The sequence below is a fragment of the Callithrix jacchus genome, chromosome 3 (genome assembly GCF_049354715.1).
Source record: "Callithrix jacchus isolate 240 chromosome 3, calJac240_pri, whole genome shotgun sequence".
In the NCBI taxonomy this organism is placed as follows: Eukaryota; Metazoa; Chordata; class Mammalia; order Primates; family Cebidae; genus Callithrix; species Callithrix jacchus.
This window is the reverse complement of record NC_133504.1, coordinates 113,273,096-113,298,096: the sequence shown is the minus strand read 5'-3', so window position 1 is coordinate 113,298,096 and position 25,001 is coordinate 113,273,096. Positions and strand designations below refer to the sequence as shown.

General features: G+C 36.0%; 1 long non-coding RNA gene across 1 annotated transcript; it reads right to left on the bottom strand.

The window, feature by feature from the left end:
- Positions 1–981: 981 nt before the first annotated feature.
- Positions 982–24,046, bottom strand: LOC118152077 (uncharacterized). The gene is made up of 4 exons (XR_004740426.3): positions 23,981–24,046; positions 23,030–23,108; positions 6,306–6,387; positions 982–2,649 (listed from the first exon to the last, which is right to left on the bottom strand). It is a non-coding gene; the product is annotated as an uncharacterized LOC118152077 (long non-coding RNA).
- Between the last annotated feature and the right edge of the window lie 955 nt (positions 24,047–25,001).

Sequence of the window (25,001 nt, the reverse complement as noted above, 5' to 3'; positions counted from 1 at the left end):
GACAGAAAATCTGAGTGGGTTTCTCTAAGTCGACAGAATTTGCTGGCAAACTAGGACTAGAACAAAGACTTCTGACTCCTAATTCTACAATGCCAGCAAGCTGTATTCCAGGAAGGACAAGCCACTGAGAGTGGAAACTTCAGGAGTGCTCTGCAGCTCTGAGGAGTGGCTACCATTTGGGGAAGCAGAAACCTGAGAAAACCTGCAAGTGTCCTCACCTCACCCCTTCTCACTGAGGTCCTGGGCTGTGCTCACGATTCTTAAAACAAACATCTAGTGTGTTTGGGTTGCAGGGGTGGGAATGCCCAGTTTTCCAAGTCTACACGTTGTTTTCAAAGCCCAGGATCATCTTTGTCACGACTGCCAGAGAGCGAAAAAGAATACTGGGAAGGGCAGGGTATTTTTGGACTACAGGGCAAGGTTATCTCGCTCTGGCTGAGATAAATGAGAAGGGTCAGAACCTTGCCAGTTTTCAGTGCAATCAGTCAAGTTGACCACATGTGAGGAAGATGGAATTTTTATAGAAGCTGTCGACGTTTAAAAGCACGTAGTCACATGTAGCGATAAGTCAAGCCTCCTGTGTTTTTAATGGGCTTGCGTCCCAATCTTACTTTTCCAAATGATGATAGCTTTATCTCTTAGTGTATCGTTAACTCTCCAGCTAGATCTATTCACAGTCAGGCAGACCAACAGAAAGTGTGTGCCTAGCCTCCTTTCTTGTTTACCATCTCCTGCCAAGCTAATTCTAGACGAGCAAAAATGTCCCTGCACTGGGGGTAATCATGATGACAGGGAAGGTAATGTTGGTGATATGATGATAATGCTGATGCCAGCATATGAGAGTAGAGGAGAGTAGCTTTCTCTACCTACTGATAAAAGCTAAAGTCTTAAAGCAAATAGCCAGACATGATATAAATGAAGGAACTTGGGTCAATAAATGACTGTTTACTTCACATCATGAGTAAATATGGTGGCCTTATGACAAAAAAAAATTCATTTTCTTTCTGTTTGATTTCTACTTGATTGGCCTTATGATTTGCTTATTTTGTCAGGTTGATCAGGTACAATTAGTATGTCTTTCTAACAAAGATTAATAACTCGAGCTCAAGAAAGGGCAATTAGATGTGGGGTATATTACCCCACTACAGTGTGAAGGAGACTTATTTATTTGTTCTTGTGTTGTTAATCATATGCTTGGTGTCATAGACACCCACCTACACTATCACAGAGAAGAAGAACAAACAGTTAGTAAAACTGAAGGTAAGAGATCCTTCAGTTTAGCACCAATGGTCTTATACAATGTTTCTACATGAGGGTTGTTTGGAATCATCTCTGCAAACATAACATTTTCTGAGCAATCAATCCGTGCTAGACACTATGCCAAATGTTTTCTGTGGATTTTTAATTTTAATCCTTATATTAAGCCTATGAAAGGGGTATGGAAGAAATTATTGCTCACCCACAACAACCATTCTCCCTTTTTTCCTCGGCATTAGAACCCTGACTTTATTTGTGGAGGCAATATCACTAACTTTAAAAGACGTCATTGCTCAGTTTCCTTCACAAGTGAGAATAGCCATATAAAAAAATTTCTGACCAATGAGATTTATCCAGAAGTATTGTTTGGGATTTCAGAGATTGTTTCTTAAAGACAGCTATCACTGCTTTTGCCCTTCTCCACCTCCTCCTTCCTTCTGCCTGAAGAGCAGTGTGATAGCTGAAGCTCTAGCAACCATCTTGGACCTGGCATCAGGGTAGTGGAAGAGAAAGATAGAAGGAGCCTAAAATGTTCTGATAACATTTCTTACAGACAGAAACTCTAGGGCTCCACCTTTCTTAAGCTACTGATCTTTTGGATTTTCTGTTATATGTAACCCAACCTAAGCCTAGTAAAATAGTCAATATTCTTATCCTCTCCATTTTAAAGATTGGCTAATAAATGGCAGAGATGTAATCTGAACTCAGGTTGTCTAATTCTAGAGCCTGTAATATTAATGCTATATTGCATGTAAGAGCCATTGCAATGGCACCCTCCTGCCATTACCCTTCATACTCTTTAGTACAGCCATTTGGATTAATTTCACATTTCAAACTGCCTGGCCCTGCTCTCGCTTGTCTTAGACATTCATGTGTGTTGTTTCCTTTTACTGGAATGCACTTCTCCCTGTTTTGTTTTGTTTTGTTTTGTTTTTTCTGAATAGCACCTACTCAGATTTTAACTTCATTTTGGCATAACTTTTTCTGAAAAAAAATTCTCTCATCTTTCTAATATAGTTAAGTTTTCCTCCAGTATACTCCCATAGTTCTGTCATCACTCAGCATTAATTATTTTAACTCCCAATAGACTATGAGGGAAGACACTGTGTCTATCTTGTTTTCTATTAGAGGGAACAATGCCCAGTGTCTACACAGTGCCAGGAATAGTGTTTGTTTTTACCAGCCAGACCAGAAAATCTAAAAATTCCTGCACTGGGCAGAGTACTCAGAAGCATCTTACCTTAGCAGTGAGGAATAATTAGCCTTGGACTAGGCATGGCTCTGTTCCTCCTAACGAATCAGGAAGACAAGACTTAAGTAGAACTGAACTGTGTCTCAGAATAAAGCTCAACAATATGTTTATATCTGTCATCCAATCAGCGATAACCAGGCCTAAAAAGAAGCAGAAAAGCATGATTTATAATGAGAAAAATCAATCAATTAAACTCAGAACTGACACGGATCTTAGAATTTACAGGTGAGGGCACCAAAACCATTTTTTTAATTATATTCCATGTGTCCAAAATCTAAGTAGACACAAAAAAGATATTTTTTAAAACGCAAGTTCAGCTTCTAGAGATTATAACTACAATGTATGAGATAAAAAATACACTAGATGGAATTAACAGCAGATTAGATATTACCAAAGAAAATACTGGTGAATTGAAAGACATAGCAATATTGACTATTCAAAAAGAAATACAAAGAGAAAAAGGATTCTTAAAAATGAAAGACTATCAGTGAATGGTGAAATAACTTCAAGCAGTTTAACATGTATAATTTGAGGCCCCAAAAGAGGAAAAGGGGAACAAAAAATAATTTGAACAAATAATGGCTTTATTTTTCCAAATTTAGTGAAATCTATAAACCCACAGACACAAGAAGCTCCATGAACTCCCTAGCATATGAAACATGAAGAAAAATACCAACTCGTATCACAGTTAAGTTACTCAAACCTTGTCATAAAGAGAGTTTTAAAGGCATCCAGAAGAAAACACGTCACCTTACATTCAGAAGAGCAAAGAAAAGGGTGACAGTGATTTCTTGCCAGAAACAATACAATGAAGAAGACAGCAATATCTGTACAATACAGAAAGGAAAAAAAACTAAAGCTTTTAATCTAGAATTCTATGCCCAGCAAAAAATATATATTTCAAAAATGAAGGTGAAACATGTTCTCATACATACAAAAGCTGAAAAAAATTATCATTAGCAGAGTCACACTAAAAGAGATCTTAAGCAAAGTCCTTCAGACAGAAAGAAAATGACTCAGTTAGAAATATGGATCTACACAAAGGAACAAAGTACACCAGAAATTTTAACTCCATGTGTAGATATATGAAACTTTTTTCTTATTATATAAATCCTTTTAAAGATAGTTGTTTAAACAAGCAAAATAACAATGTTTTATGGGATTTATAATATATGTATAAGTAAAAGTTCTGGTAAAAATAGCTTAAACAAGCAGAGAAATGGAAGCAATGCCATAACATTCTTATACTATACAGGAAGTGGTATAATATCACTCGAAGGTGGACTGTGATAAAAAAAAAAACAAATGCCGCAGATGTTGAAGCAACCATAATATAACAAAACAAAGAATTACAGCTAATAAACCAATTAAAGAGATAAAGAGATAGAATGGAATCATTCAAAAAATTCAATTCTAAAGTAGTCAAATGAAGAGCAAAAAGAAGCAAAGAGCAGAACACAAAAAACATAGTAAGATGATAGACTCAAACCTAATTACATCAATAATCACATTAAAAGCAAATGGTCTAAACACTGTAGACTGTAGACATTATCAAATTGAATTTACTTTTAAAAAGGGCAACACCCAACTATATGCTGGCTATAAGAAATAAACTTTAAAGATACAAGTAGTTTAAAAGAAAAAGGTATACTATGCTTATGCTAATGAAAAGAAGCTGTAATTGGCTATATTAATATCAGACAAACTAAATTTCAGACAAAAATTACATCAGCAGAAATAAATAAGTCTATTTCATAATAATAAAGAGGTTATCAAGAGGACATAACAACCCTAAATGCTTATGCACCTAATAACATAGCTTCAAAATGCATGAAGCAAAATCTGATAGAACTGAAAGGATAAATAAACAAATATACAATTATAGTTGGATATGTCAATACCCCTCTACCAATAATTGATCAATCAAGCGGACAGAAAATAACTTAGGATACAGACCACAAAACAACATTATCAACCAACTTGACCTAATTCTAATTATAAAACAATCCACTCAATAATAGCCAAGTAACATGATGCACTCAGTTTTTTTCAAGTCCTCACAGAACATTTACCAATTTATATGATACAGGGATGGAGGGATTTAAAAGGGCACAAGAAAACTTCTGGGTGTGATGAATATAAATCCCTGTATTTACTATCCGGATCATGATGATGGCTTCATGAGTACCTATATATGTCAACGCCTATTAAACTGTACATTTTAAATATGCGCAGTTTATTGTTGCTTGTTGTAGCTCAATAAATCCTTATATATACTACTTTCTCATTAACACTTCCCATATAATATTACTATAGAATTTATCTTACAAATCTCACACAGAAATTAGCTTTATAATTTTTCCCTAAAAGAATGGCAAAAACTGCAGTAACTTTTTCACCAACATTATGTATAATTTTATATATGCACAGGTGTGTGTGTGTGTGTGTGTGTGTGTGTAAAATTATATATCTTTCCTACTTATTTCTCTATGTTCGTTGAGGGCTGAGACAGGGTCTTATTTCTTTTCTGTATCTCATCATCTAAGATAGTACGTGGCACAAAGTAGGTGCTTAATTAAATAATTGCCAAATTTAATTGAATTGACTATTTTTTGCTGCTGTTATTTTCATGTTCTTAGGGAAATCAGATATTAGAAAATGGAACACTAAATACCCATGAATTTTGACACCACTCTTCAGTGAGGCTATAAGTAATAGGTTTAATTTTAAAATCTGAATGAATAATTATCAGAAATACTGGGTGAAGAGAGAGGTATATCCAGCAGAAATAAATTATTGCTCCAACTTCAAAATTAAAAATAATTAAAAATAAAATGTATACATTTTTTTCTTTCCAAAAATTTACTTAAAATCTAAACTTAAATAATCCATTAATTATATCAAACTTTATCTTATTCCCCTCATTTCTCACACCACCCTATCCCCAATATTCTATTTTTTAAGAAAGAAAGAAAACAGCCTTATATAAGTCAGTGACAGCATCCTGTTGATGACCTGTTAGAGTGTCTCATCAGCTGGAGTATCTCATTTCTCTTTCTGGAGGGTACAGTGGGCACCTAGAGACAATAGGTTCATGTTTAACCCCTACACACCCTTCACTGGGCTCAAACCTACACTTCTCAGTGGTACATGGTTAAAAGCACTAACTCTGGAGCTGGATTGCTAGGTGTGAATTCTAGGCCTACAATATAATAGCTATATGGCCTTGGACAAGTTACTTAACCTCTCTATTTCTCAGTTTATTTGTAATAATGGTACTTGCCTTAACACATGTAAAGCAAATAGAAAACTGTCCACAGTAAATAGCCAATGGATGTTAAATATTGTAATAGGCATTCAATAAACATGCCTTAAATAAATGGGTAACAGCTTTCTGACAAGAGAAACAACAAGTTGTCTAAAACTATAGCTTAAGTAACTCCTATATGATAGACTAAAGGGATTCAGTAGGTTTTTCTGCCCAAAAAAATTCAAAATTCCTAAAATTCCTCCATCAAAAACTATTAGGAGTAACACATTATCATCACCATCATCTTTTAAATAATTATTGTTACATTACGTCAATTAACCCTCAAAACCATTCTTTGAGTTAAGGCCTCTTATAATTCCCATTTTATACATAAGAAAAATAGGGCACCAGATGAAACTTTGTGCAAGGACACAAAGCAACAAAGTGGTAGAGCTAGGATTTGAACCCAGGCAATCTGGCCCCTGAACCTATATCAGGAAGCATCATGTCTACCATTCATTCATCATGAAATAAATAAATATTTACTGGGTAACTTCCGTGTGCCAGAATCCATGCCAGGCTCCAAACATGAGATCAGTGGGCAACCGAGGTGGAGGCAGAGGATACCCTAAAAAAAAGCATGAGAAAAAGCAGAAGAGGGAGGTGGTTAGAAAGTGTGGAACAAATGAAATGAAGGAATAGAATTCTATCTTTGCTTATCATATGTTTACAGTTCACAAAACTTGTAACTCCCCACAGGATGTGGCTTCTGCTTTAGCCACCAGTCCTGCTTCTTCAGAGTAGCCTCTGAGCATAGGTTCCAGAGATTAGTCGCCCAACTAAAGGCTGACTCTATCACATATGACCTGGGGCAATTATGCATTAGTCTCTTTCAGTTTCACTGCTCAAACAGGGATGTTAACTCTTACAGCCTGCCTCATCAAACTGGTAGTTAAGTTTGATGACTAAATTAAGTAAATGAGTACTAGGTAAAGTAGTAGAAATTTTCTTTTTTCTCCAAACAGCTTCTTCTAGAAAATTTGATTCTGACAGTCCATTTGGTTAATGATCTGGAAGGCTTCTCCCAATCAAGTTGCTCCCAAGACTGAAAAAAAAAATCCCTCCTACCATCTCCTTAAGAAAAAGGAATAATGTGCAGTTCCCAAAAGACTTCTTAAAAGACAGTTAAAAATGTTTGAGCAGGGGATGATTTTTTAAAAGTGGAAACATCTGGACATCTCATCCCCTGATCGAAACCCATCCTCATGACAGATTTTTTCCCCTAGGTAGCTATTTGGAATTACAGTAATAGTTATCTTTGGTTGACTGAACTGAGGAGCTAGGAACCATAAGCACATTCATTTAAAATTAAAAAGAAATTGAAAAAATAATAAAATCTGAACTACTGGCTCTGAAAGACTTCTTAAACTCAAAATCAAACTCAATTAAATTTCATATCAAGTTCCATTCCACCTCAGCCTTAAACTCATGCTTTATTCATTTATTATTCATATCAATAATTATTTTTATATTCACTATTTTTATTTCTATTTATTGTTTATTTATAGCTCACTTGTCATGTAATATTAACCAGGCAATAACACATGCCCTGATGGAAAGGTAGACTCCTTTTTCATTTATAAATATTTCAAACTGGTAACCCAAATGCACAGTTCCTCCATTTTTATATAAGCTCTTTGATGTGCTAGGTTATGGAGTACTACTAACTCTTCATCATGAGTCCCAAAAGAAGTGTTTATTAGAACTGACCCCAAACTTCTCTGCATTTAAGAAGATGCTCATACATAGAAATGATATGTCACTGATTACACTGCAACAAAGAGTAGGTTTCCCCAAGCCTATGTGGTTTTCTCTTTTTCTCTAACACGCTACATACTATACTATCTAATATACTGTATATTATGTATATGTTAATGTACAGTATATTAGATAGTATAGTATGTAGCGTGTTAGAGAAAAATATATATAGTATATTAGATACTATATTATATGGTATATTAGAGAAAAAGAGAAAACCACATATACTAATAATTTTTTTCTCTTTTTCTCTAATATACCATATAACATAGTATATGCTATTTATTACTAATATACTATATTAGTTTTCTCTATTTCTCTAATATACTATATAATATAGTATATAGTATATATTACTAATATACTATACACTATACTAATAGACTATATACTATATACTATATATAATATAGTATGTAGTATATATTTTTTATATGCTATACCATCTAATATAGTATATACCATCTAAAATAGTAGATAGTATATACTATATTAGTAATATATATACTATATTAGATAGTATAGTATATTCTATAGTATATTAGAGAAAATATTAGATAGTATAGTATACAGTATATTATAGAAAAAATATATAGTATATTAGATAGTATAGTATATGGTATATTAGAGAAAAAGAGAAAACCACAGAATCATAGACCAAATGAAGAAAGTGACCACCATGTTTATTTAGAAAATTCGTTTATATCTATCTCTATGTTGACTCTAAATCAGGTTTACATATAATAGTCTCAATAGATGCAGAAAACACATTTGTATCCATTCATGATAGAAACAAATTCAGCATCCATTCATGATAAAAACCCTCAACAAACTAGGAATTGAAGTAACATCTCTCAAAATTATAAGAACCATATATGACAAACCCACAGCCAACATCATACTGAATGGGGAAAAGTTGAAAGCATTCTTCCTAAGAACTGGAATGAGACAAAGATGCCCATTTTTACCCATCCTATTCAACACAATACTTACTGGAGTGCTAGCCAGAGCAATGAGGTAAAGAAAGAAATAAAAGGCATCTAAATTGGAAAGAAGGAAGTCAAATTATCTCTGTTCACTGATGATGAGTTTTATTTGTTTGTTTGCTTTGTTTTGTTTTGTTTTTTTTTAAAGACTATCACTCTGTCCCCAGGCTGGAGTGCAGTGGCATGATCTTGGCCCACTGCAACCTCAGCCTTCCAGGTTCAAACGATTCTCCTGCCTCAGCATCCAGAGTAACTGGAACTACAGGCACTTGCCACCACACTCAGCTAATTTTTGTGTTTTTTGTAGAGACAGGGTTTCATCATGTTAGCCAAGATGGTCTCGATCTCTTGACCTCGTGGTCCACCCACCTCGGCCTTCCAGGATATGTTCTTATACCTCAAAAACTCTAAAGTCTACTCCAAAAGACTCCTAGATTTGATAACTTCAGTAAAGTTTCAGGATACAAAGCCAATGTACAAAAATCAGTAGCATTTCTAGACACCAATAACACCCAAGATGAGAACCAAATCAAGAAGTCAATTATATTTACAATAGCTACAAAAAGAAAAAAAACTATCTATGAATACATTTAAACAAGTAAAAGACCTCTACAAGAAGAACTTCAAAACACTGGTGAAACAAGTAGTAGATGACACAAACAAATGTGAAAACATCCCATGTTAATGGATTGAATAAATCAATACTGTTAAAAAAAATCATACTGTACAAAGCAATCTATAGATTCAGTGCAATTCCTATCAAATTACCAATGTCATTCTTTGCCAAACTAAAGAAAATAATCTTAAAATTTACATGGAACTGAAAAGGAACCCAAATAGCCAAAGCAATCCTAAGCAAACATGGAATTGAAAAGGAACCCAAAGAGTCAAAGCAATCTTAAGCAAAAAGAACAAAGAGACATCATGAAGTTATCTAACTTCAAATTACATTCAAAACTATAGTAACCAAGAAACATGGTATTGGTATAAAACTAGACACATAATGGCACAATGGTATTTGGGGCTTGGGGGAAAGGGTGGGAGAAGGTGAGCGATAAAACACTATACATTGGGTACAGTGTACACTCCTTGGTGACAGGTGCACCAAAATCTCGGAAATCACCACTAAAAAACTTATTCATGTAACCAAACACCACCTGTTCCACAAAAACTATTGAAATTTTTAAAGACGTCAAAAAACAGATCAATGGAACAGAACGGAGAACCTCTAAATAAAGCCAAATACTTAGAATCAACGCATCTTCAACAAAGTCAACGAAGGTATACACTGGGAAAGGACGCTCTATTTAATAAATGATGCTGGGAAAATGGGTGAGCCACATGCAAAAGAGTAAAACTGAATTCATATTTCTCATCATATACAAAAATTAGCTCAGGATGAATTAAATATTTAAATATAAAATCTGAAACTATAAAAATCCTAGAAGAAAACCTAGGAAAATCTCTTTAGGACATTGGCCTGGGCAAAGAATTGATGGCTTTTGCAGCAATGTGCATGGAACTAGAGGCGATTATCTTAAACAAAATAACTCAGAAACAGAAAGTCAAACACCACATGTTCTCATTTATAAGTAGGAGCTGAATAACGTGTACACACAGATATAAAGTATGGAATAATGGACATTGGAGATTCTTCAGTGTAGGAGGGAGGTGAAAGATGAGAATTACTTAATGAATACAATGTATTCTATTTGGGAGGTGGGTACACTAAAAGCCAAGACTTAACCACTACACAATATAGCCATGTAACAAAACCGTACTTTACCTCCTATTTTTTTTAATTTAAATAAGTAAATCTGGTTTTACAGTGTACTCAATCCAAGCAGTATATATTACCACTATAGAGACAGTAAATACCATTCATTTCAGAAACAAATACTGAATATTAAATAGCATTACATTTCATAATTGTATGAAAACTGTGCATTCATCTCCATTTCTGGAATGTAAGGTTCCTTAACACATAGAATATGCCTAGCTTTCTGAATGAATGAGTTTGGTAGCTAACCAAAGACCCAGTCACTAACAGCAGAGTTGTATGTATGAAAAAATATCTTGAGGGTGGATCAGAGCCATACAAAGGTTTATTCTACTCAAAACTACAAAACTATGTAAAAAAAAAAAAACCTATCTATTCCTTAATTACAATTACCCTAAGACCCTACACTTGATTATTCTGTAATAACAATATCGGAGCTAATTTGATGACAACTTAGAATGGACAAGGCCTATTGCCAAGTATAACGCATGTTTAAAAACATGTTGCCATTTAAACATCACAACATCCCTGGGAAGTAGATTTTCCCCCTTTTTTCACATAAGGAAACCACATCTTGCTTTGCAAGTGTTACTTTTCTTATTAAAATATGTGTTGTTTTTAATCAATAAACAGTATAAAAGATATCTCAAGATTACAAAGAATTCATGTAAGTTATATATCATTTCCCTTGTTCCCTGGAGAAATGACAAAACAGTATTTTCATTTAGGATCCGAATCTGTTCAAGGCAAGATTTTCACAATGCATTGTGTTTTTGGTCTGCCAACAAGGAGACTTATTCTTATTATAAACACTCTCTCCCTCTAACTCTATAATAGGTCTCTTGTTTAACTATCTCCTTCTTACCCAACTCTTGACACTCTTTGACTTTTTCATTAGAGAACAACAGGTAAATAGGGAAAAGTCTAGCCCTACAATTACCCTTTTCAGATATTTTTCACTGAATTTCACATTAGTCTCACACTCTTGTTGAACTGTTTGGAACACACCTGGCTCATTTTGACACCAAAAAATTTAGGGGAGCTACGATATTCAGTGACTACAATTGTATTATGTACTATTCTAAAAATAATTCTGTTTGTTTAAAGCCACCTGTATGCAATTTAGCCAGAAATTTAGAAAGGAAGCTTTCTAAATGAATAACTATGAATTGATGATTATTCTGGATAACCAGTACCTAGCACAGTAGCTGACAGAGATAAGCACTTGGTAAATGTTTTTGAATGAATGAATATTCTATTACCTGTGGATCTAAATATTCCCTGCCAAGGCAGTCTTCTCTTATACTGCTAATCAAGACAAATTCCAATCACAGTCCTATTACATGGCACTTGAATTAGCAAGTGTGTATAAACAAATAGAAAGTATGTCATTGCTTGAAGGATAAAAGGGATTGGTCAACCAGGCACATCACATGGGCCATCGCAGGATGAGTGTTCACAGGATCATAAATGGCTTACTCTTTTGGAGAAGTAGAGAAAAGAGGTTAGTAAATGTATCACCATTTTATGGGTATGTGATCCAGTAATTTTTTTTTTTTTTTTTGCCAAAAATCCCTGAGGACAAGTATTAGTTAAAAGGTCATTACAGAAAAGCTTTCCAGAAAGAACACTAAAAGTAGCTACAGGGAGCAAACATTTCCCAGCCTTTAGTATTATTTGACCCAAAATGAATTTTCCTCTTATTGTAACAGTAAACTTACCAAAAAGCCAGGGGATGGTGGTAAGGACAAGATGGTGTATAAAATTTTATTCTGCGTTAATCTTTAACATTGTTTCTTCAAATTAATACTTCAAATTACTGGCATTTAAAGAAATTATAGCATGATTTCTTTTCTTCAAGATGTAACTTCTTAGTAATTGGCCTTCCCTACTGATAGCCAGATGTGAAGGAGAACAGGAAGCATTGTATTATTTGCAAAGCACCCAGCTATGGTATGCTCAGTCATAAACAAAACATTTCAAAGAGAAGATTCCATTTCTAAGTTAAGAAAAAACAAAACAAAACATGCACACTTATAAACACTGATTCATTATTTTCTCTCTGATGACAAAAGGTAAATTCGTCTAAAAATTATTGCATTTGTAGAGTACCCCTGTGTTCCAACTGCTCCACCTCTTTAATCAATTGCCATTCCAAAGTGGAAAATGATTTAGGAAAAGCTGCCAGACAGAAGAGAAAGAAAATCTCATCTGGGCAAGTTATTAAGAAATCTGCTTCTTTGAATTTTTAACATTTAAATTGTCCATAGAGATTTAGAAATCAGGTGAGGGCAGGATGGGGTTGGGGTGGAGGCTTGGAACACAGGGTTGGGGCTGCAAAGACAGACTAGCTGCAGCCCCAGAGCACTGTCTAGCTTGGAAGAAGAATGGGAAGTTACACTTGAGAGATAGAGAAAGAAACAGAGACAGGTGGCAAAAAGAACAAGCATGAAACAGGCAAAAATACAGGAAGAAGACAAAGAAGAACAAGAAAAGTGGAGGAAAAGACATTAAGAAGAAGAAAAGCGGTCGTGAGAGGAGAGAGGGAGAACAGAGGGAGCCTGCAGGGAAGAATGAAAAGAAGAGAAACAGAGAGAAAAAGAACAGCTCCTCCATCATCGGTGCTGCCTTCTTCATCTTCGTCCCTTTTTTTTTTTCAGATGGCACACTGACAGAAGATTAATTCAAGTCAGCTGCTGAAAATAATTATTGCATTATGGGAGCAGTAATCATTATTTAGAACATGATTAAATATGTCTGCACCTATTGACTCTGCCTATGATTTATGTATTTGTTTAGTCAATAGTCTAATGTAAATGATGTAATTAATTATAGATGGTGGTGTCAGGTCATTGGTGAAAACAATCTGAGGAGAACAAGGGCTCTGTTTTTTTCATGACAGATGCAGGGCGGGTGGGGGGCTGAGTTGAGGGAATTCCAGGGGAACTTTTTCACGTGTGAATGGCGGCTGGGATCTCAATTTGCATGTTGTCTTTCTCTTGTTCAGCCTTCGTTTAGAAATTGAAATAACTTGTTAAGCAAAGGGGAAGGGAGCACATGGTTGCCAGGAGGACACCTGGGACTTGGGCGGGTGAGTAGGTAAAGAACCAGCTGCTCCCTAACACAGGGGAGCGTGGCACCATCATTTACCGCTTCATAAAATTAAATGTTTTCCAAATTAAATCAGTAGGCAGTGTGCAGGAGGCCTACTATCTCTAATAACAATTTTTCAATCAATATGAAGGGCCTTGCCGATATGAAATCTGAGCTGAGGAAGTTAGGATGGGCTGGGGAGGGAGTGTCAGAGGATGGCACAGGCGAGGAGGTGGAAACAGGGTTTGAGTACTGAAGCTTTCAATCAAACTGAAGATTTTAAAAATATAGATATATATGCATCGTGGATTCTCCATCACTGTGAGTCTATTCCCTGTAGATTTTTCTCTTAACTGATAATTCGGTCAGTCACATTCCTCAGAGGGAGGTCACAGGTCACCCCAGCCCCTGTCAGGCCTCAGAGAAACCATTTCCATTTTAATGCCACAGCTATAATCTATCAAAGATGTGATGTACAAGATACAATGAATTTAAGTGGTCTTCATATATCACTGAGCTTTCATGCCTTCACCTGGGTAATAGTCTGAATTACTCTCCCTACCTCACAATCTGTCACCCCCAGTAAAATAACTGCCATGCTGGTGTTAATGACAGATTTGTCCAAATTGGGGCCACAGTAGCCAAAGTCATTCTACATCATAAACTTTCGCATTCAGTGCTTAGCCTGGAAAGGGCCCATAGCTTAAAATACTTCTGTAAATAATTCTGTGGAGAGGCTTTACTCATGTTTTTATTTATAAGAGCTAAAATAAATCTAGCTGGGGCTGCACACAACCTGCCTTCTCCATTTCTCTGTATCTAGACCTCTCTCTCTCTCTCTCTCTCTCTCTCTCTCTCTCTCTCTCTCTCTCTCTCTCTCTCTCAAACCTATCTAATCTAGCCTGTCACTTTCCCCCACAAGGTGTCTAATAGACACGGGTCTCTTCCTTAGACAATAAACATAGCAGAGTTCAGAAGATTCAGCTTATAGTTAGTGACCTTCTCTGCAACTCAACTATTAACCCTTCTCATTTCACTGGTAAGTAGTAAAAGTCTGCTGTTGCCAACACATATATCTCCACCTAAAGTATCCCTGGCTGTGAGACAAGTGCACTGCAAACACCTCCAGGAATATAGGTCTCTGTGTCCCGCTTTACTCAAATAGGTTCATGCATCCCTCTCTGTTTCCAGTCCCTTCCCCAGTTCCAACTTCCAGTCTATTTTATTTACAACCTTTAAATCAAGAGGTAAAAATAAATAATCGATTAAAAATACTAGATGAAGAGGTAGAAGACTGGGTTTGGACCCAAGGTCAGAGATTTGACAAAAGTATTATACAGGAATGATATCTGTTCCAATCCAGGCAACATTTGCCATGCTACCAGTGGATCCATCCAATAGAAAAGATTGTGTCATGTTTAATCATTCAGGCGCTAAAACTCCTTGGATGAGATCAAGAAAGATTCAGACAGTAGATCAGTGCCTACAGGCATTCATTGCCCTGAAGTTCCTGCATAAACATCTTATATTGGGGTATTGCCCATGTCTAAGAAACTCAAAGTACTTAGGCAATATTGAGAAAGGATCCTGGTTTTTGTGCATCAGTCTAACATGACAGGGATATGGACTCTACATGAAATCTCATAATACATTTTCTTCGTGGAAAGGGCAATCTTATTTTGTTCATAAGTCACTTAGTATTAGAGTCACCCAATGCTTATAATTAATAATCACAGATAAACATATAAAGAGTGTTCGTTTCTCAGAAAACTCACTGCTTTGAAGTAGTTTATAACTTCTCTGTACCTCATTCTTTATATATGATCACTGGTGACCATTAAGACTTACAGACATTTTAACTCTCAAGGCCGTGAAAAGGATTAGTGAAGTAAGGTTTATAAAATATCTTGAACCACTCACTCACTCCACAGGCTATGGATTTCTATAAATGGAGGCAAAGCTGTCTAGAAAGTTGATGGCTTGGTTAAAAGGCCAAAAAAGTCAATAGAATTGAAATTATTTAGGAAAGCTTCAGACAGAACATGCAGCAGCAAATAATTCCTTTAGGTTTCAGACCACTTCTGTTTAACAATAACAAGAGTCTGGTCCTCCTCTCTCTGATAATGCTTTCATTAAGGTAAACAGTATATTATTAATGCTGAGGGTTTCTCCAGCAGGCTCTGTTTGCTTCCACCACTTTATCTGCTGCTTTGTGGTGAATTATAAACTCAAGAGATGTAAGTTAGAAATATGCTCCCAGCTAGTCAAAATCAATGAAAGCCCTTAACTTCAGCTGGAAAGAAACTGTAGTAAAATGAAGTTGAAAGAAAGAGTGTTCTTTCTATCAATGCTCTTAGACTCACAATGGATCCGACTTTACCAGACTCTCCAATACATTCATGAAGTGTGTTTTGAAGCACATATATATGTAGCATGTATGGTGAAAAGATTCTCTCACTCCTACAGAGGCACACTTCAGCAATCTCTTGAAAAAGAGAGCACATCCCATGGCCATGGATATCTCAGGGTATCACTTTCTCGTAATTCTGCATGTCTTTTGGCCTGAAAGGCTCTTTGCATTGTTATCACATAAAAAATGATTTAACCTGATTCTCTAAAAAACACTAGAACTTGTGCAGAGAATTCCAACAAGCTTTCCTTTCAAAGGAATAGCATAAATTTACCAAGTAATTATCTTTGCTTTTCTAAAGCATGTAGAACTGAACAAAGAGGTAGCAAATTGTGTGGCCCAATATTTAGAAATTCATTATAGATTCCAAAAAAATGAATGAAAAGGTTCATCTAGGAAGTGCCTGTTTGTCCCCTTCCCTCATCATCCCTCTAAAAGAACAAGCTTTAAAACGATAATGGTGTGTGTGCTGATAACACTCAGATTTCCTAAAGTTGTTTTTCCTGTGGGAAAATACTTACCTTGTGAAACAGGATGGATTTTTTTGCCCATGTTTGCAACCTTAGTAATTTACAAAGCTCTTCTCAGTTATTCAGAGTCAGAGCAGCAAAAATACTGCCACCAATCATCTCCTAAAAAGTTTTAGCTGGGGCCAGAGCTTTGCACTGGTTCAGAATGCTGAACCAGTGCAAAGTCCATGTTTAAGTCCATGTTTCTTAAACTTCAATGTGTAGAAAATAGACTGTCCAATAGAAGACAGAATGCTCAGTTCAATTTGAATTTCAAGTAAACAACAAATGGTTTTTTAGTATAAATATGTTCCAGTATTGCATAGGATATACTTATACTTTTTAAATGTTGTTTATTTGAAATTCAAATTTAACTGAGTGTCCTGGGGTTTTGCTTGCTTGCTTTTTTGTTTTGTTCACTAATTCCAAAAACCCTAGAATCAGAATTACCTAGGATGTTTACAATGTAACTTTTCAGTTCCCTAACCCCATAGGTTTGGATTTTATAATTCTATTGGTGAATTAGAAAACTTTTTTTTTAGTGGGCACCTTGGATGGCTCCAGTGCAAACAGACTTGAAACCACTTTGAGAAACACTTCTTAAGCGGTAGAATGTCACCTGATATACCTTCATATATCAGCAGCAAAATGTTTTGAATTTAAAGCTCCCAGTTATTATACCTTTGCCATGGGAAGTCTAATACATGTGCCCCACTTCTAAAATCCCAAAGATAGAGTCCTTGATCACCCAGAGGGGATAGGCACAAACAATATGAATTTCTGTCAAGGGATAAATGGAGCCTATTACTTTTTACTTGTAATTTTCCCTTTTTTCACATATAGAATACACTGATTTCTGTTGCTGTACTTCTTTTGCAACTCGGGTATTATTTACAATAAATTGAATCCTTTCCATATTTGACATATTACACTGATCTATGGCTTTGCTTTCATTTTGTCCTGTTAACTAGAAACCCACTTCATCATGAAATATGTTCCCCACACTTTTCCCCATAGTGAGTAAAAACATTGATAAAGCATCATAAATTGTAGGTCATTTCTCAACTGCTTCCTGTTACAGTGAGGACTGGGAGAAGAAAAAGTAAGTACTGATCAATGGTCACTTGATAAAATTTATGCTGAATATATAGACAAAAATGCAGCAGACGTGTAAGAAGCCACACATATAAGATGCTTGCCTCACATCCAGACTTTGTTCATTACTCCATAACACCAAAGACAATTCAGCTTTTCTCCTCCAGCAAATCAGTTCCACCCCCAAAATAGATTAACTAAGGTAATCTTTTAATGCTGATTTTGCCTAGGTCATCCAGATAATTGAAATAGAATATACCTAAACCATCAAGATGTATATAACTGCAGGAGGGATTAAAGTAGTTTAAGCCATGTATAATTAAGATATATTGGCCAGTGCTTATTTTCATAGTTGAATTTACTTATAAGGAACATTTTAATTTTACTAAAGCACAGCTTCCAAGAAGAAAGGCTGATAAAGCCGGCCGGGCGCGGTGGCTCACGCCTGTAATCCCAGCACTTTGGAAGGCCGAGGCGGGTGGACCACGAGATCAAGAGATCGAGACCATCCTGGTCAACATGATGAAACCCCGTCTCTACTCAAAATACAAAAAATTAGCTGGGCATGGTGGTGCGCGCCTGTAATTCCAGCTATTCGGGAGGCTGAGGCAGGAGAATTGCCTGAACCCAGGAGGCGGAGGTTGCGGTGAGCCGAGATCGCGCCATTGCACTCCAGCCTGGGTAACAAGAGCGAAACTCCGTCTCAGAAAAAAAAAAAAAAAGCTGATAAAGCCATCAGTCTAATATAAGCCATCAGAATTAATATCCAGTCCTCCCTTTTATTCTGTGTAAATCCTGCGTACATAGAGTTGCTTAAAGCCCATTTTGGAACAGAGATGTCAAGAAACAACAATAACAGCAACATCGATTGTAACACATGTCGTGTCGCTAATTTACTTAGATATGCTGATTTACTGTGTACCGACAAATCCACCAGGCATTTTACAAGCACCATCTCAGGGAGGACATCACAGCTACGTTTTACAAACAAGGAATTAATAATTTGACTCAGACCACAAGGTAAGGGATGGATGAGTTAAGAGGCAGGGAAAGAAAGAGGGGAGGTGAAAAAAAAAAAGGGAGACAAAGAAGTGTGATGTCCTGTAAAATCCATTTGTTAGACCTTCTCCCAGTATTCTTTCTCCCAAACACCCTGTGTAGTATTAAATATCTGAAATCCTTCAATATTCCAGATAATTGATGCCTTTCTTTGTCATAGCATAATATTAGTTTTTCAGCCTTTCTTTCATAGCAACTGTGCCTTAGTAAAACTAAAATGTTCTTTATGAGTAAATTCAACTATGAAAATAAGCACTTGCCTATATGTTCTAGTAATACATGGCTTGGAGTACTCTAATCCCAGCTACAGTGTTTAGAATTGCAGAGGCCTCAAGGCAAGATGTGAAATATCCCTCTGCCAAGTCTTCTCAACCACATAGTGAGGAAAATGAACCTGCCTCTCAGGATTGGTATGAAGAATCGCTTATAAAAATGAGTGCGAAACCCTTTGCAAATACCAAATGCTGTATGAATGTTAAGTAATAATAAAGATCTGTATAAATGCAGTGAAGCAGCCCAACCTCCAGGTGCTTTTTCAAACTGGACACCAACCATTTAAGAGTCATCCATCATTCACTTTCGGGCATCCTTTTCTTTGTAAAAAAGTAAAATAGGCTGTCTGCATTGCAAGGAAATGGAAAAATTGAATTTCAAAGCATATAAGTCCCTATACCTTGATCATTCAAAGTAATGGGTTCTGTTATTAAGTTAATGAAGATAATGCTCATGAAGTAATAAAGGGGCAAAAATATCAATTACCACGATGGCTTTGTTTTTGTCTCAGAAAGCACAGGATTCTAGCTGCAAGTAGATTTTGAAGACATGAATACATGTGGTACACAGCCACTATCACAGCGTAGGCATATTCACTGTGTCTATCCCTAACTACTCTAAGAACTCACTTGTCAGTAATCCCCAAGTATTGTCTGTCTCTATGTTGGAGAACAAGGAGGGGGTGAAATAGAATGATCATGAGCAACATGACAATGATGATTGTCATCCTGCAGTCCCTTGCAGCAAGAGGGATAGAAAAAGACAGACAGAAAGAAAAAACGCTTCTCCAGCAAACCATTTCCTCCAAAGACATGATTCACTAACATTTGATTTGACAAGTTGTAGGCACTCCTAACATTATTTTTTTCCCCTTTACTGTTCATTTGGGGAGCAAAGATTTATTGCCTCTCCTGAGAAGGACAAGGGATGCACTAGAAATAAGAATCAATAAGGTTTTTCTTTTTTTCATTGCCCATCTTTATAAGAGAACCACTTCTTGACTAGGTTCTTAATTCTTTTTTATTCGAAAATACAGTGAATCTTTTTCTATAATATTAAATAAAATTTGAAAATAGAAGCAAACAGTAGTCAAGTTGTGGGGCAATGAGAGGTGATCTATTTGAAAGTCTAATACTCTCCCCATGTGAAGTTTCCTTGCCACACAGAGTCAATAGCCTCGGTCACTGAACTGCCCTCCTCTTTAAATGTAGTGCGCATAAATCTGCCACACATATGAGCCGTATTGTATATGGGTTTGCCCTGAATATACACTAAAAAAAAACTATGCAAGATTTCATTCATAAAATGCCAAGCAATTATTGTTTAATAAAACAAAGAGAAAAAGTGATGGTCCTAGTCCATGCAAATTTTGCTAGGTATATAATAAAGTGCTTTATGAAACAAGAATAAGCCAGGAAAGCTGGCACTGAGCTGCATTGAGTTTCATTCCTGAGTGCAAAAAAAAAGCATAGGATTTGGATCCTCTATGGTGGTGAGTAAGTGGGTCTAAAGAGAAAACCAAAGAGGAACAAGTAAAGTTTGTTCCATGTACAACATATGATACTAATTTTTATCAGTGTTATCATGTTTTATCACTGTTAATACATGTCTAACCTCCTGATATATGCATATCATATGCATATACACTCTTTCAAAGCAGCCTTAGCTCTAGCTGTTGAAATGGCAGACAGCCTCTCAGCATTTCCATTATAAAACCTGATTTTCAGGGATTTATAACTAAACTGAAGATTTCCTTCAGAGTGAGGCAAGAATCACTGGATCTCAGCTCAGAGCACAATTTTGCTTTCAGTTTTCTGAGTAGTTTGGTTTGGTCATTATCAAGTTATGGAAACGCAAAAATAAATAAATCAAAGTTTATAGGAATCTGGGGTTTTCCCTCTATTTTTTTTAACCCCCAGTAAAGCTTTCAAATAGCTTGGTTATCTGAAAAGGCACTTAGTCCAAAATATGGATTTCTTTCTTAAAATGGCTGCAACTTTGACATTTAAAGATTGGTTATTACACATGCACAGAAGCTGCTTCCCCAAAAGATACTCAGCAGTATTGTGCAATATGGTATGTATCATGCATACTTAATGCCCTCTTGCCAAGTGATCCTCTCCTATTGCTGGACTGAGGAAATGGCTTTTAACAGGAATGACAAATATATTACCAACTCCATTATTGCTTTATCATATTGCACTCATTAAAGATTGCTTGAAGAGTGGCATAGATTGTGCAAAAATTACTTAATTTAATGCATCATTCTAAAAGTAATTATTTACTTCCAAATTAATAGTGGCTGAAAGACCTTAAATCCCTTGCCACTGAAGACTTCTAGAAAACATTATGGTGATTCTTTACAGGGTCCAGAGACGTAAAAGAAAATAATTAACAACAGGATAATGCTTAGCTGGCATTCACAGAATGCACCATTACAGTGTCAGACAAATTTGCAATAATATCCCACATGCTCCAAAATGTATTTCCAAACACACAGATTTCAATCAAGTCTAGATTCACTTGAAACAAAATAAAGATTAATTCACTGTGACTCTTAGATGCATAGTATTTCTTCCCCTTGATGAAATACTTATGTAATACACTTGTAAAAAGACATATTTATAAGATGTATATAGAAGGTGTGGTCACAAAGCTTTTTGCACAGTCACTTGGATATCATCACTATAACAAATCCACATTCTTTTGGGAGAAAACTTATTTGAGACAAAGACATTATCAGACAAAACTTGTGAGTGGGGCTGACATACAAGTTTTGGTTTGAATATAGACTGATGAGATGGGGTGTTTCTCTCTCTCTCTCTTTTTTCCCCCCTGTGCCCCTGAAGCCCAAGCTGAAGGCATTATAAATGAGGAAAATAGAAAAAATGTTTGCTGCAATGGAAGCATGATTGAAACATATGACAGTTTTTGACTCATGCAGCAAATATTCATTACATGCCTACTGCAGACCAGACACTGAGCTCAGAACTGTAATCACAAAGTTACTAGTTATGTTCTCAAAATTCTTATGGTCTAAAATGAACAGAACAAATTTTGACATTTTAAAGTTAGTATTCAGCCTTAATCATATGTATTGCTAGCTATTAAAATATGCTCATAAAAGTATAAAAGTCAAAGTCAAATAAAAGGCATTTAAGTTCTTGTCTCAACAAAAAACTGAATAATATTTTGGGATGGTGGGGGACACATGAAAAAAAGTGCTTGTAGTCATCAGTCAAAAATCAGTCAAGACACCTCATGTTGTTTTCAGCTTTTTGAACTTTTTAGAAAAAAAAAATACACCCTCAAGAATCTTTTCCACTGCTTGACCACAACATAATTGAGAAAATCGACATATCATTCTGAAGATTTTTCTGGTTTCAATGAATTTTTGCATGCATTTCCTTATTTAATATTCATAGTAAATCTGAAATAGGCAGGGTATGTGTGTCTATTCTTACCTTTTAGATAAACAAACTAAAATTTGGAAAGGTTAACCACACAGTTAGAAAGTGACCTTTTCAAGACCAATCAGGAAGATAGAAACAATAAGAAATGCTAACAAGGAGCCTTTACATGCAAATATTTCTAAAGTTTAGATTGTCAATAAATCTTTTAAACATTCCAACAAATCTATATTTTGGTTTCTTCTCCTAGATAGCTGAGGCTGTTGTTTACCTATCACAATGACATCTGCCAAAACATGCTACTGCCAATATTGCTGATGATCTTAGATACTAGTAGAGAAGTAATTAGTTTAACTTCAGCGTAAAGACTGCTTAGGCATTACAACAAAAAAATACAGATCAGCTTTGCTGCCATCTGACTTTTTCTGCCATCAAAGTAAATAAAGACCAAGATATTTGCTGTTGAGGAAGAAGGAGTGTTTCAGTGTTTGCATCACCCAGAGAGTCTATCTACCCAGGAATTAAAAATCCTGATGATAATGTGTCAAATCTCCATTTTACTCTGCCTGTGTATGCATCACCAAATTGTGCAGCACAATATAATTGACACAATGAGTAGGCAGTTGAATTAAAATAATGAAAACTAACCATTTGCCTCTGACTTTTCTTGGTTTTGCTCTCTGATCTGTAAGTATAAAGGCAGAGCAGTTATCTCTTTAGGAAGGACACTTAACTGTCTTATGCATTTAACACAGAGAAACAGCATGTGCACACTATATACCAAGAGAGTGGTTTATAGTAGAGAATGCGGAGCATTGAAGAGAATGTAAGACTTACAGGCAAATCCTGGACTCTAGTCTTCCTTCTACCACTTGCTGTATGACCTTCATCAAATCACCTCTCAGCCTTAGTTTCCCTATGGGAGGGAACAAAATGTAAATAATAATAGCATCCCAATGTTTCACAAGCACAACAAAAGTGAAAGCCCTTTGTAAACCATGCAAAGGACTGTACATATGTGAAGTATCATTTTAAAGGTATTATTATTATTATTTTCGTGACCACTGGGAATTTTTTTATTTTAAATGTAGGTTTTTAAATGCCTGAGAAAATGGGGCAGTCACAGAACAATGACTTTAAACAAACTTTATTTGGGCGCATGACTGACTGGCAATTGTGTGCAATCATTTTAGCTGTCACAGGCCCAGAGAAATGTGGGAGAGCTCTTCCATGAAATGTTTATATTTCATAAACAAAATGATGTGCTTAACAGAGTGATGGGAGGGTTCCGGCTAATGCATTTTCCAATGTGTGAGGCAGATTATTAATGCGCTCCAGTAGCTGTTAATTTCAGTTTGCCGGAATGATTTATGGGGAGGTAAAGGAGAGAGACATAATCTAATTGAGATCAGAATCACTGTTCTAGCAGCAAAGCACCAACATGGACCCTAGGCACGGCAGAATAATTAATATCTAATAAGCAAATAATCCGTTAAATTATTATAAACATTACTTTTGACAACTCTTTTGTCGGCAAATGAAAGAGGGAAAAAAGAAACAAAAGATGTAAAAATCACTACTTTCTCTAATAATATTGTAAAAGCAGATTTTGATAGAGCAAGGGCGATGACTATCATGATGGGCTTGAGTATTATGATCAATTCTGAGTACACCATGAGGCCATTTTTGCCATAATATAAATGACAATTGAATGCCTGAAGCAAGATCACTATTCAGACACAAAATTAAACAACATCCTTTCTCAAAGTATCACTTCTCTCACTTTACCTTATCATCACCCTGCTAGTAAGTAGACTAGTCCTTGCCACATGAAGGTAATCAGATGTAGAGCCTAAAAGGGAGAGAGAGATGAACAGCCCCTCTATATAAACTCCTTTTCATTTTTTCTGTTTTATATATTTTTAATGTGATAAAATACACATAAATTACCATTGCAGTTCTTTTAAGTGTACAGTGGTGTTGAGTATTCGCATTGTTGTGTAACCATCACTAACATCTACCTCCAAAACTTTTTGCCTTTCCAAACTGAAACTCTGTACCCATTAAACAATAACTCCCCATTCACCACCTTCTAACGCCAGGCACCCATCTTTCCCCTTCCCCGCTACTCCTCGCCCCACCGCCCCGAGGCGGAGTCTTGCTCTGTCACCCAGGCTGAAGTGCAGTGCTGTCATCTCGGCTCACTGCAACCTCCGCCTCCCGGGTTGAAGCGATTCTCCCGCCTCAGCCTCTAGAGTAGCTAGAGTTACAGGCACACGCCACCATGCCGGACTAACTTTTGTATTCTTAGTAGAGACGGGGTTTCACCGTGTTGGCCAGGCTGATCTTGAACTGACCTCATGACCTGCCCACCTCAGCCTCCTAAAATGCTGGGATTACAGACGTGAGCCACCGCATCTGGCCTACCCATCTTCTATTTTGTTTCTGTGAATTTCATTCCTCTAAGTGAGTCATATAAGTGGAATCATAGAGTATTTATCCTCTTGTGACTGGCTTATTTTATTTAATATATTTTCAAGGTTCATCCATGTTGTTGCAGCTGTCAGAATTTGCTTTCTTTTTAAGGCTTAATAAAGTTCCATTGTATACTACCTTTTGTTTATCCATGCATCTGTTAGTGGACAATTGGGTTGCTTTCTCCTTTTGATTACTGTGAGTAATGCTGATATGAAGTTGGGTAAATACAAATATCCATTCAAATTCCTGCTTTCAATTCTTTTGAGTATAAACTCAGAAGTAGAATTCTCAGATCATATGGCAATATCCATGTTTTACTCTTTAAGGAACC